Below are 19692 nucleotides of genomic sequence, written 5' to 3' on the forward strand. Positions count from 1 at the left end.
CAATGTTATACATTGTTTCAGTATAACAATAAACCAGGTAAAATGCTAGCTGGTTTATCACAAAAACCTGGGAAGACCCTACATTTATCCTTCCTGTGAGAACATTAAAAGGGAACTAATGAATTCAAGGAAGGATATTGCCTAAATTGGATAAGGAACTGAATGTTCCTGTTTCCCTCCAAGAAATACAGTTGGGTATTGATTAGGCAAAGTTACACAAAAACTTCAGGACCCAGTGTGTATAATGCTGAATACTATAGAGCTCTCCAGGAGCAACTCATGGTTCCAATGGGCAAAATGTTGGATACAATAATGGATAAGGGCTATTACCCCTATTCTGCCAATAGAACTCTAATAACTGTTATACCAAAAGCAATTAAGGACCTGCAACTACCATCCTCTTAGCGACCAATTTCCTAATTAAACTTCAGTATTTAATTTATAGCAAAGGTATTGGCAGGTAGGCTTTCGGAAATTATACCTATATTGATCTCAGAGAATCAGAAGGGATTTGTTAGAAGGCAATATGCTGTGGCCAATGTATGTAAAGTGTTAGCCACCAAAGAATGCTGCTAGTGGCATGATATATGTTCCCTGTTAGTGAGCTTCAGTGCAGAGAGGGAATTTTGTAAAAGCTTTCTAATTGCATTATACCAACCCAGTGGCTGTGGTTGGAGTCATTTCTGAAAAGATTAGGTTATAGTGTGGAACAAGGCAGAGCTGCCCATTGTCTCTCCTTTTGCTTTTATTAATGCTAGAATCCTTATTGAGTATATTCAGCACAACCAGATGATAGCGTTAGTTCAAGTGGGTAATGATTGGTGGCATTTGCTGATAACATTCTGGTTCATATTACCAATTTCTTTAGAGAATCTCATTAGTGAATTTGAGAGGTATGGGTCCTTTTCTGGATTAGAATTAAACTTTGAGAAGTCAGAAGTGTTAGCACTACAGGACAGTGTAGGGCAAAATTTCCCTCTGAAATGGGGCTATGAATTCTTAAATATCTAGGAATAACATTGCCCAAAGAGAAACATTGCCTCCATGAAATGAATGATCTGCCTCTTTTAAACCAAAGAAAAAGTAGATTACAATATGGATCTCATTGTCAATCTTGTAGTGAGCATAATATTTCTAGTCAAGATAATATTTCCCAAATGGTTAAATTCTCTTCAGTTACTACCACTGCATATTCTTAAAGAAAAATCTGAGACTACTTTTCCATAATAGTGAAATTTCTGCGGCAAGGTAAAAAATTGTGATTGCCTTTAATGAGTCTAATGAGAGACTGGGAGTTGGGGGGGTCTAGTATTGACAACTTTGAGTTTGTATAATATGGCAATGAAGTTTGAAATGTGAGAGACTAATTGCTGGGTACATCTTTATGCATGCCTATTGAGTTTAAGGTGAAATTGGGGAACCCCTTAGATTTGAGGCATATACTTTATGGAAAAACATGAGCACTGCCTGGTTTTCATATGCAGAATGTTGTGATGGGACCAGTGTGCAAAGCATGGAAATATATGTGATCAAGGTTGCAATATAATGCTTCAGTCACAGCTTTCCTCCCAATTTGAAGAAACCTTGAATTTGTACTGGGAATTCAGTGTGGAGTTTTTATAAACCAGATAAAGGCTTTAAATTTCTTTCCCAAATGGTGAGTGAAAATGGCTTGTTTAAATTATTCCAAGAGTTGCAGCAGTAAATTGATATGAATCACAAAGAAGTCTATGCCTACTTGCAGATTCATCATTATGCCCTGTCATAAGTACTAGCAACTTGGTGGGCAGTGATATGACAGCACTAGAGAATTTGTTAGCACAAAGAAGACACAAAGTAAGTGTCAATTTCCACACTTCATTTATTACTGAAACAAAAGACACAAGAGAAGGGTTTGTAAATTTATTAAAAAACTGAAAAAGATATACATTTGAATTACATAGAGAAACTGTTCTTTTTCTCATGTCAAAACTTAACAGATAATATTGTTTAAATGAAATGCAGTATACATTTCAGAGACAAATGTATGTTTCCCAAAATAAAGCCTTTAAAGCAAAGATTGCACAGAAAGCCACATGTGTAAAATGTTAATCAGAGGTTGGCACACTGAGACACTCTTTCTGGTCCTGTTGTCACATCAGAGGATTTTAGATGGAAATAGCAGGATATCTTGGCAGATCAGTTGTCAGCAGAAGCAATGCTCTTTGATATTTGTCTAAACTAGACTTAGGGAAGACAAATGTAAAGGTATTTATTAGGAAGACATTTTTAATTGCAAAGAAACATATTCTTATATCATAAAGAGAGGAAGAGGCTCATTCATTTACTCATTGAAAAATACTCACATACAACCTGCTGACTGTGGAAAGCCTATCAGTTAATGGAAGGGATGGGAGTCAGCCAAACAGAAACACACATTTATGGATACCTGGGAGGCATACATACAGTCTTTGCCCATAATTATAACTATGAAGATAAGATAGGGCCAATGCTTATATTGGGAAATAACTACTTTAAGTTCACCACAGGAATATTTGTATCTAACATTCACCTTTCTGTGAATTTGGTTTATATCTATGCCCTATAACTGTCCTGTAAGGGACAGGAGAAGGGACAAACGGAGAAAATGTGATTGCTTTTAAGTTGATATTGCTGACGATTTACATGATTTATAGAAGAAACAACCATGTCTTGCAGTATGGATCTCAATAAAAAACATTTAATTAAAATAAACAAATGCAAATTAAACCAGTAATTTCAAACCATGCTTCATTTTGAAAATCCTAATGTTTTGCATGAATATAAGGTACAGCAAAAAACTAAATAACTAGAAAAATAAAATGGAAGTGCACATTCAAGCCTTGGTTTGTAAGTTTTATGCTGACATAGGGGCCGATGCAATACAGTGCACTCAGCCGAGCAGACTGTTAATGTGCAGTTAGACGTGGGGAAAAATAGGTGCTAATCAATCCCCTAATACAATAAGGGGATTAGCGCCTATTTAATGTGCGTCTAACGTGGAGTGAATGAGATAACGCTCATCACATGCAAATGCATGTGAATGAGCCTATTACTCATTCACTCCCAATGCAAAAAGATAAATGTGCATCTCAGACGCACATTTATTGCTCAGATATTAACGCCTGCCTGGAGCAGGCGTTAATAGCTGAGTGCTTTGAAAAGAAGTACAGAAAAGCAGAAAATAAATAAATAACTCGGCAGACACTTCTGCTTTGGATCAGACCCGCCGGGACCAGCGAGGCTGTTACCTGCTGGGTGAAGTAGTAAGTTCTATTGGCAGGAGGGACGAGAGACGAGTAGCTCTGCTGGGAAACATGGATGGAGTTAAAGGCAGATCCTGAGAGGATGAAACAAACTGAAGACTGGCAGACAGGCAGGTTATGAAAACCGAGGCCGAGTTTACTGGCGTTTGGTTTTCATAACCGGCCGTCTGCCTGTAATGGAAATGGCTGCCGATAAACTCGGGGGCCGTTTTCATTACTGGCAGCCAGACAGCCGCGGCCTTAGCGCCTCCTTCCTAGCGCAACGCTTCCTTCCTAGCGCAACCCCCTAATTTAAATATTGCATAGCGCCCCCCCTTTGGGACACCATGCGCTCGTTAAGAGAGTGGGCGCTGACTGTTCAGCGCCTGCTATCTACGCACCTTTATTGCATCGGCCCCATAGAAATATGCTCCCGTCATCTATGCTGGAATGTAATTATAAATAATTTTCTCTTCCATCATAAATTCTCTGTGCATTCTCTTTACTCCCTCTGTAACCCTGATGCATCTTTTCATGGGAGAACTTTTACTCTAAATCTATTTCTTTTCACAATGAAGTAAAGCAAATGTTGCTTACCTGTAACAGGTGTTCTCACAGGACAGCAGGATGTTAGTTCTCACATATGGGTGACATCATCAGGATGGAGCCCAATCACGGAAAACTTCTGTCAAAGTTTCCAGAACTTTGACTGGCCCCTACTGGGCATGCCCAGCATGGCACCAACCCTGCAGCCAACTGGGGTCCCCCTTCAGTCTTATTTGAAAGCTACAGGCAGTGCCGAAAAATAAAACAACAAAACGTTACAAACCCAACACCGTGGGGCGGAGGGCGGGTTTCGTGAGGACTAACATCCTGCTATCTTGTGAGAACACCTGTTACAGGTAAGCAACATTTGCTTTCTCACAGGACAAGCAGGATGGTAGTCCTCACATATGGGTGAGTACCGAGCTGAGGATGTCCGACCATGCACCAAATGTACCCAAAGGTATGCAACAGCACAACAACTGGGGTGGAATTTGGGAAAGGGCATCCTGAACCCCACCGGGCAGGCAGAAGGGTGTTGGTATGTCATGTTGGAAACAGGTTACGAAGGACAGACTGGCCGAAGATGGAATCTTGTCTTCCAGCTTTGTCCAAGCAATAGTGGGCTGCAAAGGTGTGGAGAGAACTCCAGGTTGCAGCCCTGCAAATGTCAGGAAGCGGCACCGATCGTAGGTTTGCTACTGAAGTCGCCATGGCCCTCACAGAGTGTGCTTTAACACGGTCTTGAAATGGAATGCCCGCTTGCTGATAGCAAAAGGATATGCAATCCGCCAACCAGGAGGAGAGAGTCTGCTTACCCACAGGCTTTCCTAACTTGTTAGGGTGAAAAGAGACGAACATTGAGTGCTTTCCCTGTGGGCTGCTGTACGGTCTAGGTAAAACGCTAGAGCCCGTTTACAGTTAAGGGTATGCAGAGCCTGTTCCCCTGGGTTGGCATGGGGCCTGGGAAAAAAGGTAGGTAACATGATGGATTGGTTTAGATGAAAATCCGAGACTACCTTAGGTAAGACCTTAGGGTGAGTGCGGAGTACTGCCCGGTCCTGCAGAGGTTTAGTGTAAGGCGGATAGGTAACTAGGGGCCTGCAATTCACTAACTCTGTGCGCTGAAGTGATTGCCAAAAGGAAAATCACTTTCCATGTGAGATAAAGGAGTTCACAAGAGTGAAGAGGCTCGAATGGTGGTTTCATGAGCCGACCCAGAACTAGATTAAGGTCCCAAGAAGGGGCCGGAGGAGGTAATGGAGGCTTGTTGTGGAGCAAGCCTTTTAAAAAGCATGTAACAAGGGGTTGTACTGATAAAGGAACATCCCCGATACCTTTATGGAAGGTGGCTACTGCACTGACATGCATTCTGATAGAAGAGGTCTTTAGACCTGATTCTTTTTTTTTTTTTTTAATTTATATTTTAGACCTGATTCTGACAAATGCCAAAGATAGTCCAGATACTTCGGGATTGGACAGGAAAAGGGGTCAAGGGACTGAGAAGAGCACCATAATTTGAACCTTTTCCATTTGTAAGAGTAAGATTTTCTCGTGGAAGGCTTTCGCGAAGCAATCAAGACATGGGAAACTGAATCTGAAAGGTTAAGGATTAACCTTTCAACATCCATGCCGTCAGGGACAAGGCTTGAAGATTGGGATGACGGAAGCACCCGTCATTTTGAGTGATCAGGGGCAGGTCCTTTCCCAAGGGAATGTGCCTGCGGATGGAGAGATCCTGAAGAATTGGAAACCACACTTGGCATGGCCAGTGAGGTGCTATCAGGATCATGGATCCTTTGTCCTGATGTAACTTCACGAGAGTCTTCGAGAGAAGAGGAAGTGGAGGGAATGCATAAGGCAGACCGGTTGCCCATGAGAGGGAGAATGTCTCTGGGCTGAAAGTGTTCACTGCAAATGAGGAAGCAGTAGTTGTCCACTTTGTGGTTCTGAGGGGATGCAAAGAGGTCTATCTGAGGATATCCCCATTGTTGGAAGATGGAATTCACCACCGAGGGGTTGAGAGACCACTTGTGCAGTTGAAATACGCGACTCAGCTTGTCCGCCAGCACATTGTCCACTCCCGGCAAGTAGGTGGCCCTGAGGTACATCGAATGGGAGAGGGCTTCCGCCCAAATCAGCGCAGCTTTCTGACACAGAAGGAAGGAGCCTGTGCCTCCCTGCTTGTTGATGTACCACATGGCCACCTGGTTGTCCGTCTGAATTAGGGTTACCTGATTTGACAGGTGATCCTGAAAAGACCTGAGAGCATATTTTATTGCTTGAAGCTCCAGGAAATTTATCTGGTGTTTGGCTTCCTTTGGAGACCAAGAGCCTTGTGTTTGCAGATCGGCTACGTGAGCTCCCCACCCGAGGTTGGAAGCGTCGGTGGTGAGAATGATTTGAGGATTCGGAACCTGGAAGGGCAATCCCTGGAGGAGATTGGTCTGATTTTCCCACCAGGCGAGGGACAAATGGAGTGAGTCGGTGACGTGGACAATGGTCAACAGAGGCTGAATAGCTTGAGTCCATTGAGACCTCAGAGTCCAGTTCATGAGTCTCATGGCCAAGCGGGCCATTGGTGTGACATAGACTGAGGATGCCACATGTCCCAGAAGGTCTAGAAATTGGCGTGCAGTCGCAGCGTGTTGAGACTGCAGTTGGTGAGCAAGAGACACGATGTTCAGTGCTCGTTGTCGAGGCAGGAAAGCCTTTGCCTGTAAGGTGTCCAAGTCTGCCCCAAAGAACGATAAGGTTTGAGATGGGACTAAGCAGGATTTATCATAATTGACGAGAAACCCTAATGAAATTAGAGTGTGTAAGGTTAGATTGAGGAATGACAGAGCAGTTTGCTGAGTGGGAGCCCTGATTAACCAGTCGTCCAGATAGGGGTAGACGTGAACACCTTGTGTCCTGAGGAATGCTGCGACGACTACGAGGAATTTTGTAAAGACTCATGGAGCAGACGCTAGGCCGAATGGGAGCACTCGGTATTGATAGTGCTCAAGGCCTACTAGGAATCTCAGGTATTTGCGATGAGTTGGACTTATCGCAATATGGGTGTATGCGTCCTGGAGGTCCAGAGAGCAGAGCCAGTCTCCTCTTTGTAGAAGAGGTAGAAGCGAGCCCAAGGTGACCATCTTGAACTTTTCTCGCTGGAGGTACTTGTTGAGGGCCCGTAGATCTAGAATAGGACAGACGCCTCCCGATTTTTTGGGGATTAGGAAGTACCGGGAATAGAACTCGAGGCCTTGCTGAGAGCGTGGAGTGGGTTTTATTGCTCTTGACTGGAGAAGGAGGGAGACCTCTTGATCCAGAAGAATGGAGTGGTCGGACGTTCTCCACGTCTGCAGAGGTGGGGAGTCTGGTGGGAGGGCGAGAAAGTTCAGATGGTAACCCTAAGCAATGATTGCCAATACCCATTGGTCAGATGTGATTGAGTGCCACATGCTGTGGAAGTGGCACAATCAACCTCCCACTGGTATGTGCGACAGAGGAATCTGGCTGCTGCTCTCCAAGTGGAAGTCAAAAACCTGAAGCAGGCCCCAGCTGGGGAGCTGCTTGTGGTTTTTGTTTTCTTGTTTGGCGAGACTGAGGTTTCTGATAAGGTCTCGTAGCATGGGATCTGGCTGGTGGTGGGTAGGACTTTCTTGGACGGTAGAACGACTTCTTAGAGTCCTTTATAAAGGGTTGCTTTGAGGAGAAGTCAGAAGGCATCAAAGAGAGCTGTTATAGGGTCTCATAATGGTCTTTTAATTCAGCCACCATACGTTGGAGCTATTCGCCGAACAGATTATCTCCTATACAAGGCAGGTTGGACAACCAGTCTTGCACTTCTGGGCGAAGGTCAGAAGACGTGAGCCAAGCCCACCGTCTCGCCGAAATAGCAGCTGCAGACACTCTGGTAGAGGTGTCAAAAATGTCATAAGATGTTCTGATCTCATGCTTGCCTGCTTCAAACCTTTTGCTTACAAGGGTTTGTAGTTGGTCTTGGAATTGCTGAGGCAGGGAGTCTGAGAAGTCCTGTATCTGCTTAAAGATGACCCTGTTATATTGGGTCATATAAAGCTGATAGGCAGCAATTCGGGAGATGAGCATGGCCCCTTGGAATACTCGGCGACCAATGTTGTCTAGGAATTTTTGTTCCTTACCAGGAGTGGTAGACAAGTGAGATTTTGACATTTTAGCCCTCTTTTGTGCAGACTCTACCACAACCGAGTGGTGATCAAGCTGTGACTTCTGAAAACCTGGGGCTGACTGTACTAAATAAATAGTGTCAGCTTTCCTGTGTACTGGAGCAATTGTTCCTGGATTTTCCCAGTTCTTTTTGAGGAGATCAAGAAGTACCTTATGGATGGGAATAGAAGTTATTACCTTGGGGGCATCCAGGAATTGGAGCAACTCCATCATCTGGTGCCTATCATCTTGTTCCATCTGTAATTGAAAAGGAACCAATTTAGCCATTTTCTTCACAAAATTTATAAATGAGAGGTCCTCTGGAGGAGAACACTTTCTACTCTCAGTGGGTGAAGGTGGAGAAGGTAAGTCATAGGTGTCTGATATGGTATCATCTCCCCGGGTATCATAAGGATCAACACCCTTTCCTCTAGGAAGTAGAGGGGGGCAGGGTGGTTGGATACCTGAAGGTCCTGATCTAGGCTCTGAAGGAATCGGAGGAATTATCGGAGGAACCGACGATGGCATCGAAGGCACCGGTATAGGCATCGAGGGCATCGATGGATGGCTCGGTGGTGCCGATGGACGCATTGGCACCGATGGTTGGATCGGTGGCGAGGGACGTATCGGCATTGATGGCTGAGGCATAACTCCGGATGGAGGAATGTGGAACAGTGTTTCTCCTCCCGATGATGCTGTCAGTGGGGAGGGCATCATTGGAAAGGCAACCATTAGGGCTTCCATCCTGGATAGCAGTAGTTCCAGCGCTGCTGGAATCAGGTCGATGATCGGTTCCACAGTCGGTGCCGGTGTCGGTGCCGGAGGAACCTGAAGACGTTGCATCACCTTGTCGATGGTCTACTGGACCATCCGGTCCAGTTCTTCTCGGAGACCTGGAGCAAGCAGCCCCGGTTCCGGAACAGAAGGAGGCAGAGGCATAGCGGTGGAGGGACCACCATTAAAGGCAGAGTCGCAGCTCTCGATTCCCGATCAAGTGAGGGTCGCTTCGGAGACCTGGTCGCAGGAATGGTCGGTGCCTTTCCTGGACGGGGCTTCTTCGACAGCGGCTCAGACGATGGTGAGGTCGATGATTTCACTCCCTCGATGGTCCGAGTCTTACGGTGTCGATGGCGATGTTTCTCCCTGCGATCCCCTCAATCCTGAGAGGGAAGTAGAGGGTGTCGATGGCCGAGAAGTCATCGATGCCGGTCAGTCACCGGTCGGTGGTCGATGCTGGCGCGAAGTAGACGGTGCCGGTTCCGATGACGTCGATGCAGTGGACGGAGTCGAGGTTTGAGCATGGAAGAGAAGTTCCATCTTCTCCATTCTGGCCTTGCGACCCTTCGATGTCATTAGGGCACATTTGGTGCAGGTCAAGACATCGTGCTCGTGTCCTAAACACATTACACAGACTTTATGGGGATCAGTGATAGACATGGTGCGGGTACAGTCCGGGCACCGACGAAACCCCGACGCCATGGCCATGGAAAAAATGTAGCCGCGGTACGGTCAACGGCCAGTAAGCCGCGAAGGCCAAACTCGATGGTAATCGACGGGAAACGGATAAAAACTTACTGGAGTACTGCGGACTGATAAAAGGTAGAGGAGGGACCCCTGTGGGGCAATTTAACTTTTAGTAATTCCGTGAGGAAAATTCCTGTCAGGAATCTCTTCAGAGCTCCTTTACCGCGAGGCTACTGCTGCGCAGAAAAAAGAAGACTGAAGGGGGACCCCTGCTGGCTGCAGGGTTGGTGCCATGCTGGGCATGCCCAGTAGGGGCCAGTCAAAGTTCTGGAAACTTTGACAGAAGTTTTCCGTGATTGGGCTCCAACCTGATGATGTCACCCATATGTGAGGACTACCATCCTGCTTGTCCTGTGAGAATAAAGCATTTCTTCACAATAACTAAAACATATACATCTTTATTACAACAGTTTAGTATAAATGTTGTCAAAAGCAGAAATGGCCATAAATCATAGAAAGTGAGTCATCAAGGTTTTTCTCCCATTCTATGTCTGAATGCATCAATAGTTACAAAGAAGTCCATATTCAAAAGCCATTTAGACAGATAATTCAGTCTAAATGGCAAACTTGGCATATTCAGCTACTTATCTGGATAGATTATAGATAACTAGTTATTTGGCTATAATTTAGCAGGATAAAAAAAAGGGGCATTTGGGGGAGGGGTAGAGTTATTTGGCTATGAATATCGGGTATATCTGGCTAGGTTAGCCATATACATGTAGGCCTGCTTTAGAGTTGTTGCTGGTAGCAGAAAAATGGGTCCCTTGCACCTGGAAGGTAAATTAAAGGTATCATGGGGTGGGGGTGGGGGGCAGCAATGCAGAGTCTCAGAGGGAATGGTGGCTGCCACATTTCATCACTGTGGATGGGGGTGGGGGAAAGGGTGCAGACTGATTTTCATGTAAAAATATGTAATTGTTTTTTGCTACAGGGTGAGTATTTTTGCATCCTGCATATATTCTGTTGAACTGCTACAAAATATAGTAGTTACAGCATTTTCTTGAAAAGATATTATTGATTATTTGCACTTAAAGCTCATACTATGGGTTTTCTCCATTTTTGTATCTAAGAGAAAGTGTAGTATATCTGACCCCATAACTGTGATGCATGTTGATGGATTGGCTATGGTATTATTTGCCAATAATGCAAAGTTACAGCTAACACTAATCAAGCTATTGTGACTCATCAGGAATTTTTGCTTTTGCTGTATTTAACTTTGCCTCCATTATAAAAAAGAGAACTGTAGACAAAGGTCAACAGACAAGCTGCAGGTAAGACCTTTTTCTCTGCTAATAAGCAGGCATGAATTAGCTTTAATGCATGGGTGACATCATCTGATGCCATTGACAGAGACCCAACTCTGGGAAGACTTTATTGAGCAATCTTGGGAGTTCCCATGTGCGCATTCTGCCTTATGAGCCCCTCGGACTTTCTTTAACTGAGGTTCTGCATGGATTTGTTTTAGTCTCTCTCTTAACATTTTTCATCTTTTGGCCTTTTTTTATTGTTTCAATACTTTTTCAAAACTTTTTTGCAGTTTCCTCAGCAGTTCCTCAAACAGAACTTTTAAGTTCTAAAACAAAAATGTATATTTTAAAATAATTAAAAGGCAATGTCAAAGAACACAGAGAAACCCAAGGACAAGAAGCCTGCAATAAGTAGGTTTAATGCCTGTATCTGCAGGTGCCAGATGTCCATCATGAATACAAACTTCATCTGCTATCAATATTTGGGCCAGAACCACAACTCTTAACTTCTACAGCTCTGGTTGGTGTCCACCAGAGTGCATCAATACTGTGTTTGGAAGATGGATGTCCTAAAGGAGGTACTATTTATTTATTTATTTATTTATTTATTTAGTAATTTGTATATACCGACATTAGAAAGGCACATCATGCCGGTTCACATATTAACAAAAGCAAAGAGAATACATTGTAACAGGGGAAGGGAAGAGGGTTGAATATAATAACTAAGGCAGAGGCAAGAAAAATAGGAATGTAAACATAGGATATGAAGGTTCAGGTTCAACAACAACTGAGGGGCAACTAATGAAATAGGGATAAAATAAAATAAGTGAGTAAGAGCCCCAAGCTGTGGTGCGAGACTGAGCAGCATAACTGTCCTTCATCTAGAAGTGAAGTGCCATTAAGATCCCAGCACAAGAAGTCGAGGCTGGAAGCTTATCTCTCAAGATCCTGCAAGCATGATGAGAAGGCATACCCCTGGTATGCTGGCCTCTGGATTTACCTCAGATCAGAGGCTGAATGTCATGCAGAAGCCTATGGTACTAGAAAAGGCGCCAAGAAAAGCACCTGACACTTAAGACTCCCTTTAGGGTCTTTCCATCAGAATCAAAGAAAAGATCAGTGCCATTGGTGCAGGCTCTACAGAAATGGGCCCCTCCTCAACACTAAAGCAGGACAGAACCTCATCAGCCCAGGCGCCATCTTCATTCATGGCATGGAAGATCTTTCACAATGCCAACCCATCTGTTTTATCCTGACCCCTAAGTCCGCATCATTGGCAATGCGTTCACATTCCAAGGCGCACTCAAACACTCTGTGTGGAAGATTATAGCATCAATAGTGATGTCAGAGTGGAGTGCTTACTGTAATGCATTATTATTAGGCCTCTCTGCTTCAACCACCAGACCCCTCCAACTTCTGCAAAATTCTGCTGCTAGAATATTAACTAATACTAGAAAATCTGAACATATAGCTCCTATTCTAAAAGAATTACACTGGCTTCCTATCACACAATGGACTCAATTCAAAACTCTATCATTAATTCATAAGACACTCTATAACGATAAAGTTGAATGGCTTACTACTGCCTTACATTTTCATAGCCCACAAAGAACCACAAGATCAACAAGTAACGGAACATTACCTATCCCAACTACCAAGTCAGCACATCTAAACACCGTGAGAGAAAGAGCTTTATCAATCACTGGGCCTCAATTATGGAACTCCTTACCACAAAATTTAAGACTCGAATCTAATATCAGAACATTTAAGAAAGGTGTTAAAACCTGGCTCTTTCAACAAGCATTTTCTTAATTCTAATCAAAGACATCATACATTTAGTTTTATGATTTTATAACTAATTTTATTGTACTTTTATTGTGATTTAGATGTTTTTTTACTATGAATTATAGGTATTTTATGATTTATGATTATAGTATTGTATTCTATTTGTATTTTAATTGTGTATTTGACTTATATTGTAAACCTAAGTGATGGTTCCAATGAATGTCAGCATATAAAAATAAATAAATAAATAAATGTACATGTTATGGCCGCCAGCTGCAGCGGTCCGCGACCGGTGATGACCACTCATCAGCGTGGTCGGGCTGCTTCCGGGGCGCTAACTTCTGCTGGCAGCCGCCCCCGACGTCTCTCTTCGCGGCCATCCCAGCCACTGCTGAGCCTGGCCGTGTTTCCGGCTGGTCTTCCTTCCTGATGTCGGCTCCTCCCCTGCTGGGACTGCTAGAGCCTCGCACACGCTCTCTCTTCCTCATTTAAAGGGGCCACGACAGGAAATTGTCGCGTCCCCTCCCTGGGGCTCCTTATGGCATTTTTCCTATTTAAAGGCAAAGTCTGCCCCTCAGACCTTGCCTTGGTTTCTTGGCTCCTGGTTCCGTGTTGTTCCTGATCCTGAGTTCCTGTTTCCTGTGCTCCGCTGCCTGCCCTCCTCGGACCTGCTCTTTTCCTCCTGTCTGGTTCCTGCTTCCGCTCCCTTCCTCCTTGGACGATTCTTCTGGCTTCGACCCCTGGACTAGCTTTCGACCATTCTCCTGGCTTTGACCCCTGAACCGGCTTCCGACCATTCTCCTGGCACCGACGTCTGGACCGGCCTCTGACCTCCCTCAGGTTTTCGACCTCGGACTGTATATTGACTTTTATCTTGCCTTCACGGAGGTCCACCTAAGTCCAGCCAGCCTCATGTACTCAAGGGCTCAACCCAGGGGGGAATGGGGCTGGTACTGGTGAAACTCCAGCCGGTCCTCGCTTCAGTACAGCCTTGCCTTCCGATGGTAGGGACCTGTGAGGGTCTCCTCTCTCAGGTAGCGCCAACTCTACCTCGGACCAAGGATCCACCTCTCAGATCATAACAGTAAACCAAGGCCATGGATCTGGCAGAGGCTTCAGCCCTGCAGGCCATTCCAGGCCTGGCCCAGAAGATTCTGGAGCAACAACGGGTATTAGAATCTTTGGCGTCCTCCCTGGATTGGCTCAACACCCGCCTTAATTCAGGGGTCGCTGCTCGCGCAATTCCTCCACCAGCACCAGCACCGCCCATGATGCAGAGACAGCTTCGCCCGATAATTCCACTACCAACTCCTCCACGTTACTCTGGCGAACCCCGCCTGTGCCAGGGGTTCCTCAATTAATGCAGTATGCACTTCTGTCTTCAGGCTTCCCTCTTTCTGGATGATATTACGAAGACTACATTCTTCCTATCCCTGTTAGAGGGCAAGGCCCTGGCCTGGGATTCCCCATTATGGCAACGTTCAGACTCAGTCCAGAAAAATCTCCCTAGTTTCTTGGAGCTGTTCTAAACAGTATTCGAGGATCCGGGAAAACAAGTAGCCACAGGTTCCAGCCTTCTGCATTCCACCAAGGAGGATGTCCGCTCGTGGACTACATGATAGAACCCTAGCGTCAGAACTCCATTGGGAGGAGAGCTGTCTCCAGACCATATTTCTCGAGGGATTATCGGTCAGGATCAAGGATGAACTGGCAGCCCGGGAGCTGCCATACCCACTGGATTCCCTTATTGAGTCGGAAACTAGGATTGACCGCCGTCTGCAGGAAAGGGATCGTGAATGCCTGGGCTCAAGAAGGCGCATGGTGGGCCCTACTTCTCCACGTCCTTCTTCTCCCATCTCTCAAAATTCGTCCACCACCGAGGGGACCGTCGAAGAATCGATGCAGTTAAGATGAGGCCCTCTCTCTCCGGAGGAGTGACAAAGACACCATAAAGGCAGGTCTCTGCCTTTATCGTGGGGGATCGGGCCATCTTATTGCTCGCTGCCCAATTTGACCGGGAAACTCCAAAGCCTAGGTTCCACTGGGGGAGTAATCCTAGGCATTACTTCTCCGGCTCCCCCACTTACCTTGCCTATCACCCTTTTCTTCGGAGGCCACAAATTCTCCACGCTGGGCCTGGTAGATTCTGGGGCCGGAGGAAACTTCATCCTGCAAGACATTGTGGAACAGCTGCGCATCCCCACTAGCCCATGCCCAAGGCCTTTGATTCTCTCCTCCATCCATGGAGATCCTCTGCCAGGGAGAATAGCGCACTACACAGTCCCCCTGGAATGCCACATCACACCGGGCCATACGGAACACATCTCTCTATATGTTATCCAGAAAGCCATCCACTCAGTTCTACTTGGTATCCCTTGGTTGCAATGCCACAACCCGCAGTTCGACAATGTCTTTAGAACTAACACACTGGGGCCCATCATTCCAGGAAACCTGCCATAAGGGAGCCACTCCCTCCTCTAGCTACCTCTGTACCTCACTCTTAGAGGGTTTGCCCCCGCAGTACAATCAGTTCGCTGATGTATTCTCCAAGAAGTCTGCTGACACCTTGCCCCCGCATCGAGAATTTGATTGTTTTATAAATATCATTCCTGGAGCCACTCCGCTGTCTGCCCTGGAGACCCACGCCATGTCTGAATATATCCAGGATAATCTCCAGAAGGGGTTTATCCGATGGTCCACGTCCCCAGCCGGGGCCAGCTTCTTCTTCGTCGGCAAAAAGGATGGGACTTTGTGTCCTTGTATTGACTTCCGTGGGCTGAATGCTATTACCGTTAAGGACTGGTACCTGTTGCCCCTGATAGCCGAGCTCTTTGACCAGTTACAGGGAACCAGGGTTTTCTTGAAATTGGACCTTTGAGGAGCCTACAATCTGATCAGGATTTGAGAGGGTGATGAGTAGAAGACAGCTTTTAATACCATAGACGGCCATTATGAATACCTCGTCATGCCGTTCGGATTAACCAGCGCTCCTGCTGTGTTCCAGCACTTCATTAATGAAATATTGCGAGATCTGCTCTATGTATGCGTAGTAGTCTACTTAGATGGCATCCTGATCTTTTCTCGTGATCTACAAACACATTGACAACTTGTCATCCAGGTTCTGCAACGCTTGAGAATCGACTCTATGCCAAAATAGAAAAGTGCATCTTTGAAAAAGAGTCACTACCCTTTCTGGGGTATATTATCTCAAATCAAGGCTTCCAGATGACCCCTCCAAGTTGAAATGTATCCAAGAATGGCCCCAACCTAGCGGGTTACGTGTGCTCCAGCGCTTCCTCAGATTTGCTAACTACTATCGTAGTTTTATCCAGAACTTTTCTAAGTTGGCTGTTCCTCTCTCTGCTCTTACTCGTAAGGGGGAAAACATCAAGGCCTGGCCTTTGGAGTCTGAAGAAACCTTCCTGCCTCTCACAAAGTCCTTCCTACAGCGACCATGCCTCCGGCATCCAGATCCCAGACGCCCGTTTATGATAGAGGTAGATGCCTCTGCTGAAGGAATAGGAGCTGTCCTGAGCCAGAACGACACATCGGGAACCTCTCATCCCTGTTCCTATTTCTCTAAAAAATTCTCTCCGGCAGAACGCAATTATTCCATCGGCGATAAAGAGCTCCTAGCCATTAAGCTTGCGTTCGATGAGTGGCGACAATGGCTGGAGGGAGCACAACACCGTATAACAGTCTATACTGACCATAAGAACTTGGTGAATCTCCAGCAAGCCCAGCGTCTGAATCTGCGCCAAGCTCGCTGGGTGCTCTTTTTCACACATTTTGACTTTAAACTCCGATATTGACCAGCTAACAAGAACATTAAGGCAGATGCCTTATCCCGATCTTTCTCCACTGAAGACACGGATGATCCTATTCAGCACATCATAGATCCGGCTCGTATCATCCTCTCTGCTATACTCACTGTCCCACCTGGTAAAACTGTGGTGCCGAAGAGGCTTCGTTGCAAGTTCTTAGCCTGGGCTCATGATTCCCAGTTAGCTGGACATCCAGGATGAGCTCAGACCCAAACCCTTCCCCAACAGCATTATTGGTGACCCGAGATGTGCAGAGACAAACGAGCATATGTTGATTCATGCCCAATCTGTGCTCAGCACAAGATTCCAGCAGGGAAAACTTGGGGGTTATTACAACCTCTTCCAATACCCATGAAGCCTTGGAAACATATCCACGGACTTCATTGTGGACCTTCTGCCTTCTGAGGGCAATACAGTGATATGGGTAGTAGTGGATCGATTTTCCAAAATGGCTCACTTCACCCCGCTACCCTCCCTCCCGTCGGCTCCCCTTCTGGCCCAGCTGTTCATGCTACATATCTTCCGCCTCCACGGAATACCGCAGCACATCACATCTGATCGTGGTCCTCAATTCACGACCCGATACTGGCTCAACCTCTGTAAGACGTTTCGCATTGCCCTGGACTTTACCACCGCGTTTCACCCTCAAGCCAATGGTCAGGTGGAACGTATGAATCGTACCTTGAAACAATTTCTACGTTTGCATGTCAACTCCCGTCAGGAAGACTGGGCAGCACTTCTCCCCTGGACTGAGTTCTCCCACAACTCATATGCCTGTACCTCGACCGGGGCCTCACCCTTTCAAATTGTTTTTGGGTGACAACCCAGGCTGCCCTTGCCTTTGCCACTGCCTGTTCCCTCGCCAGCAGCCCAGCTAACAGCTACTCAACTGAAGAGACTCTGGGTCCATACCCAGCAGATGCTCCTTAAGGCGGCTCGCACCGTGAAGAAGTTTGCTGACAAGCATCGAAGACTAGCTCCCCAGTTCCGTCAGGAAGAGAAGGTGTGGCTCAGCACCCAGCATATCCGTCTGTGAGTTCCGATGAGATTGGACCCTCGTTACATTGGTCCCTTCCCGGTAATATGGCAACTTGGTCCCGTGACCTATCAACTTCGTCTGCCTGCCACACTAAGAATCCATAATTCCTTCCACATGTCCCTTTTGAAACCCCTGGTCCTCACCTGGCCTACTCGGAAGGCTCATGATATTCCGCAACCCAGGGTGGAGGAGGAAACCATATAGCAGGTCCGTGAGATCCTCGATGTCCGGAGACGAGGCTGCAAGTGGGAGTACCTCCTAGCCTGGGAGGGCTTCGGGCCCAAAGAGAATTCTTGGGAACCTGCTACTAACATCCTAGATAAGGATCTCAAAAGATTTCATGCCAATCACCCAAGAAAACCCAAGCCTTCTAAAGCCTAAAGGAGGGGGAACTGTTAAGGCTGTCAGCTGTGGCGGTCCGCGACCGGTGCTGACCACTCAACGGCGCGGTCGGGCCGCTTCCGGGGCGCTAACTTCTGCTAGCAGCCGCCCCCGATGTCTCTCTTCGCGGCTGTCCCAGCCATCGCTAAGCCTGGCCGCGTTTCCAGCCAGCCTTCCTTCCTGATGTCCCCTCCTCCCCTGCCGAGCCTGCTAGAGCCGTGCGCGAGCTCTCTCTTCCTCATTTATAGGGGCCATGACAGGAAATTGTCGCGGCCCCTCCCTGGGACTCCTTATGGCATTTTTCCTATTTAAAGGCAAGGTCTGCTCCTCAGACCTTGCCTTGGTTTCTTGGCTCCTGGTTCCATGTTGTTCCTGATCCTGAGTTCCTGTTTCCTGTGCTCTACTGCCTGCCCTCCTCGGTCCTGCTCCTGTCCTCCTGTCTGGTTCCTGCTTCCGTTCCCTTCCTCCTTGGACGATTCTTCTGGCTTCGACCCCTAGACCGACTTCCAATCATTCTTCTAGCTTTGACCATTCTCCTGGCTTCGACCCCTGGACCGGCTTCCGACCATTCTCCTAGCTTCGACCCTTGGACCGGCTTCTGACCATTCTCCTGGCACTGACATCTGGACCGGTCTCCGACCTCCCTCAGGTTTTCAACCTCGGACTGTATATTGACTTTTCTCTTGCCTTCACAGAGGTCCACCTAAGTCCAGCTGGCCCCACATACTCAAGGGCTCAACCTGGGGGGAATGGGGCTGGTACTGGTGAAACTCCAGCCGGTCCTTGCTTCAGTACAGCCTTGTCTTCTGATGGTAGGGGTCTGTGAGGGTCTCCTCTCTCAGATAGCGCCAACTCTACCTCTGACTAAGGTTCCACCTCTCAGATCCTAACAGTACATTCAAGAGTCCCATGGTGAATGTCATGATGCAGAACAATCTTCTGGTGTCAACTATGGAACAGAGAACTGGTCGATGGGAGCTATTGATGCAACCAACATAGAGCACCAGAGAGTTAGCCACTGTTAGAGAAGAAGTGGCAATGTCACCAAATTTTGCTTCAGCTTTACTAGCAACATTGAGGATGAGCTTATCTGGTTTCTTAACAGGATGTCGCCTCCAACTCCAGTTCAGAGGGTCCCCCATTCAGTGTTATTGGAGCTAGTGAAGAATTTTTTTGCCTCCTTAGTGCCTGATTCTCAAAAGCATTTACATACTTAAAAATGGGGTTTACAAGTATAAATGCATTTTACTCATAAGAACAATGGGGAACTATGAGGGGAAGTATCTGTATTATATATATGCTAATGCTATTTGTATTATATTTACATTCTAAAGCTATGTTTTATATTTACATTCTAATGCTATATGAATGGGGTTGTTTTTTTTTATCATTATACTGCTATCAAGTAAACTATCTTAACTATATTTGTGTTTTTGTTATTCTGTGACATAATACCACTATGGTCCACCTGTAACAATTTGCCATACTGGGTCAGACAAAAGGTCCATCAAGCCCAGTATTCTTTTTCCAACAGTAGCCAATCCAGGTCACAAGAACATGGCAGAATCACAAGGAGTAGATAGATTCCAAGGTGCTTATGCCAGGGATAAGCAGTGGATTTCTGCAACTTCAACTTAATAATGTTTTATGGACCTCCAGGAACTTGTCCTAACCTTTTTTAAATGCAGCTACACTAATAGCTTTCACCACATCCTCTGGCAATGAAATCCAGAACTTAATTATGCAATGAGTAAAAAAATATTTTCTCTTATTAGTTTTAAATGTATCACCTAGTAACTTCATTGTGTATCCCCTAGTCTATGTACTTTTTGAAAGAGTAAACAACCGATTTGCATTTACCCATTCCACTCCATCAGTTATGTTATAGACATCTATCATATCTCCAAGCT

Source organism: Rhinatrema bivittatum, chromosome 5 (assembly GCF_901001135.1).
Source record: "Rhinatrema bivittatum chromosome 5, aRhiBiv1.1, whole genome shotgun sequence".
NCBI lineage: Eukaryota > Metazoa > Chordata > Amphibia > Gymnophiona > Rhinatrematidae > Rhinatrema > Rhinatrema bivittatum.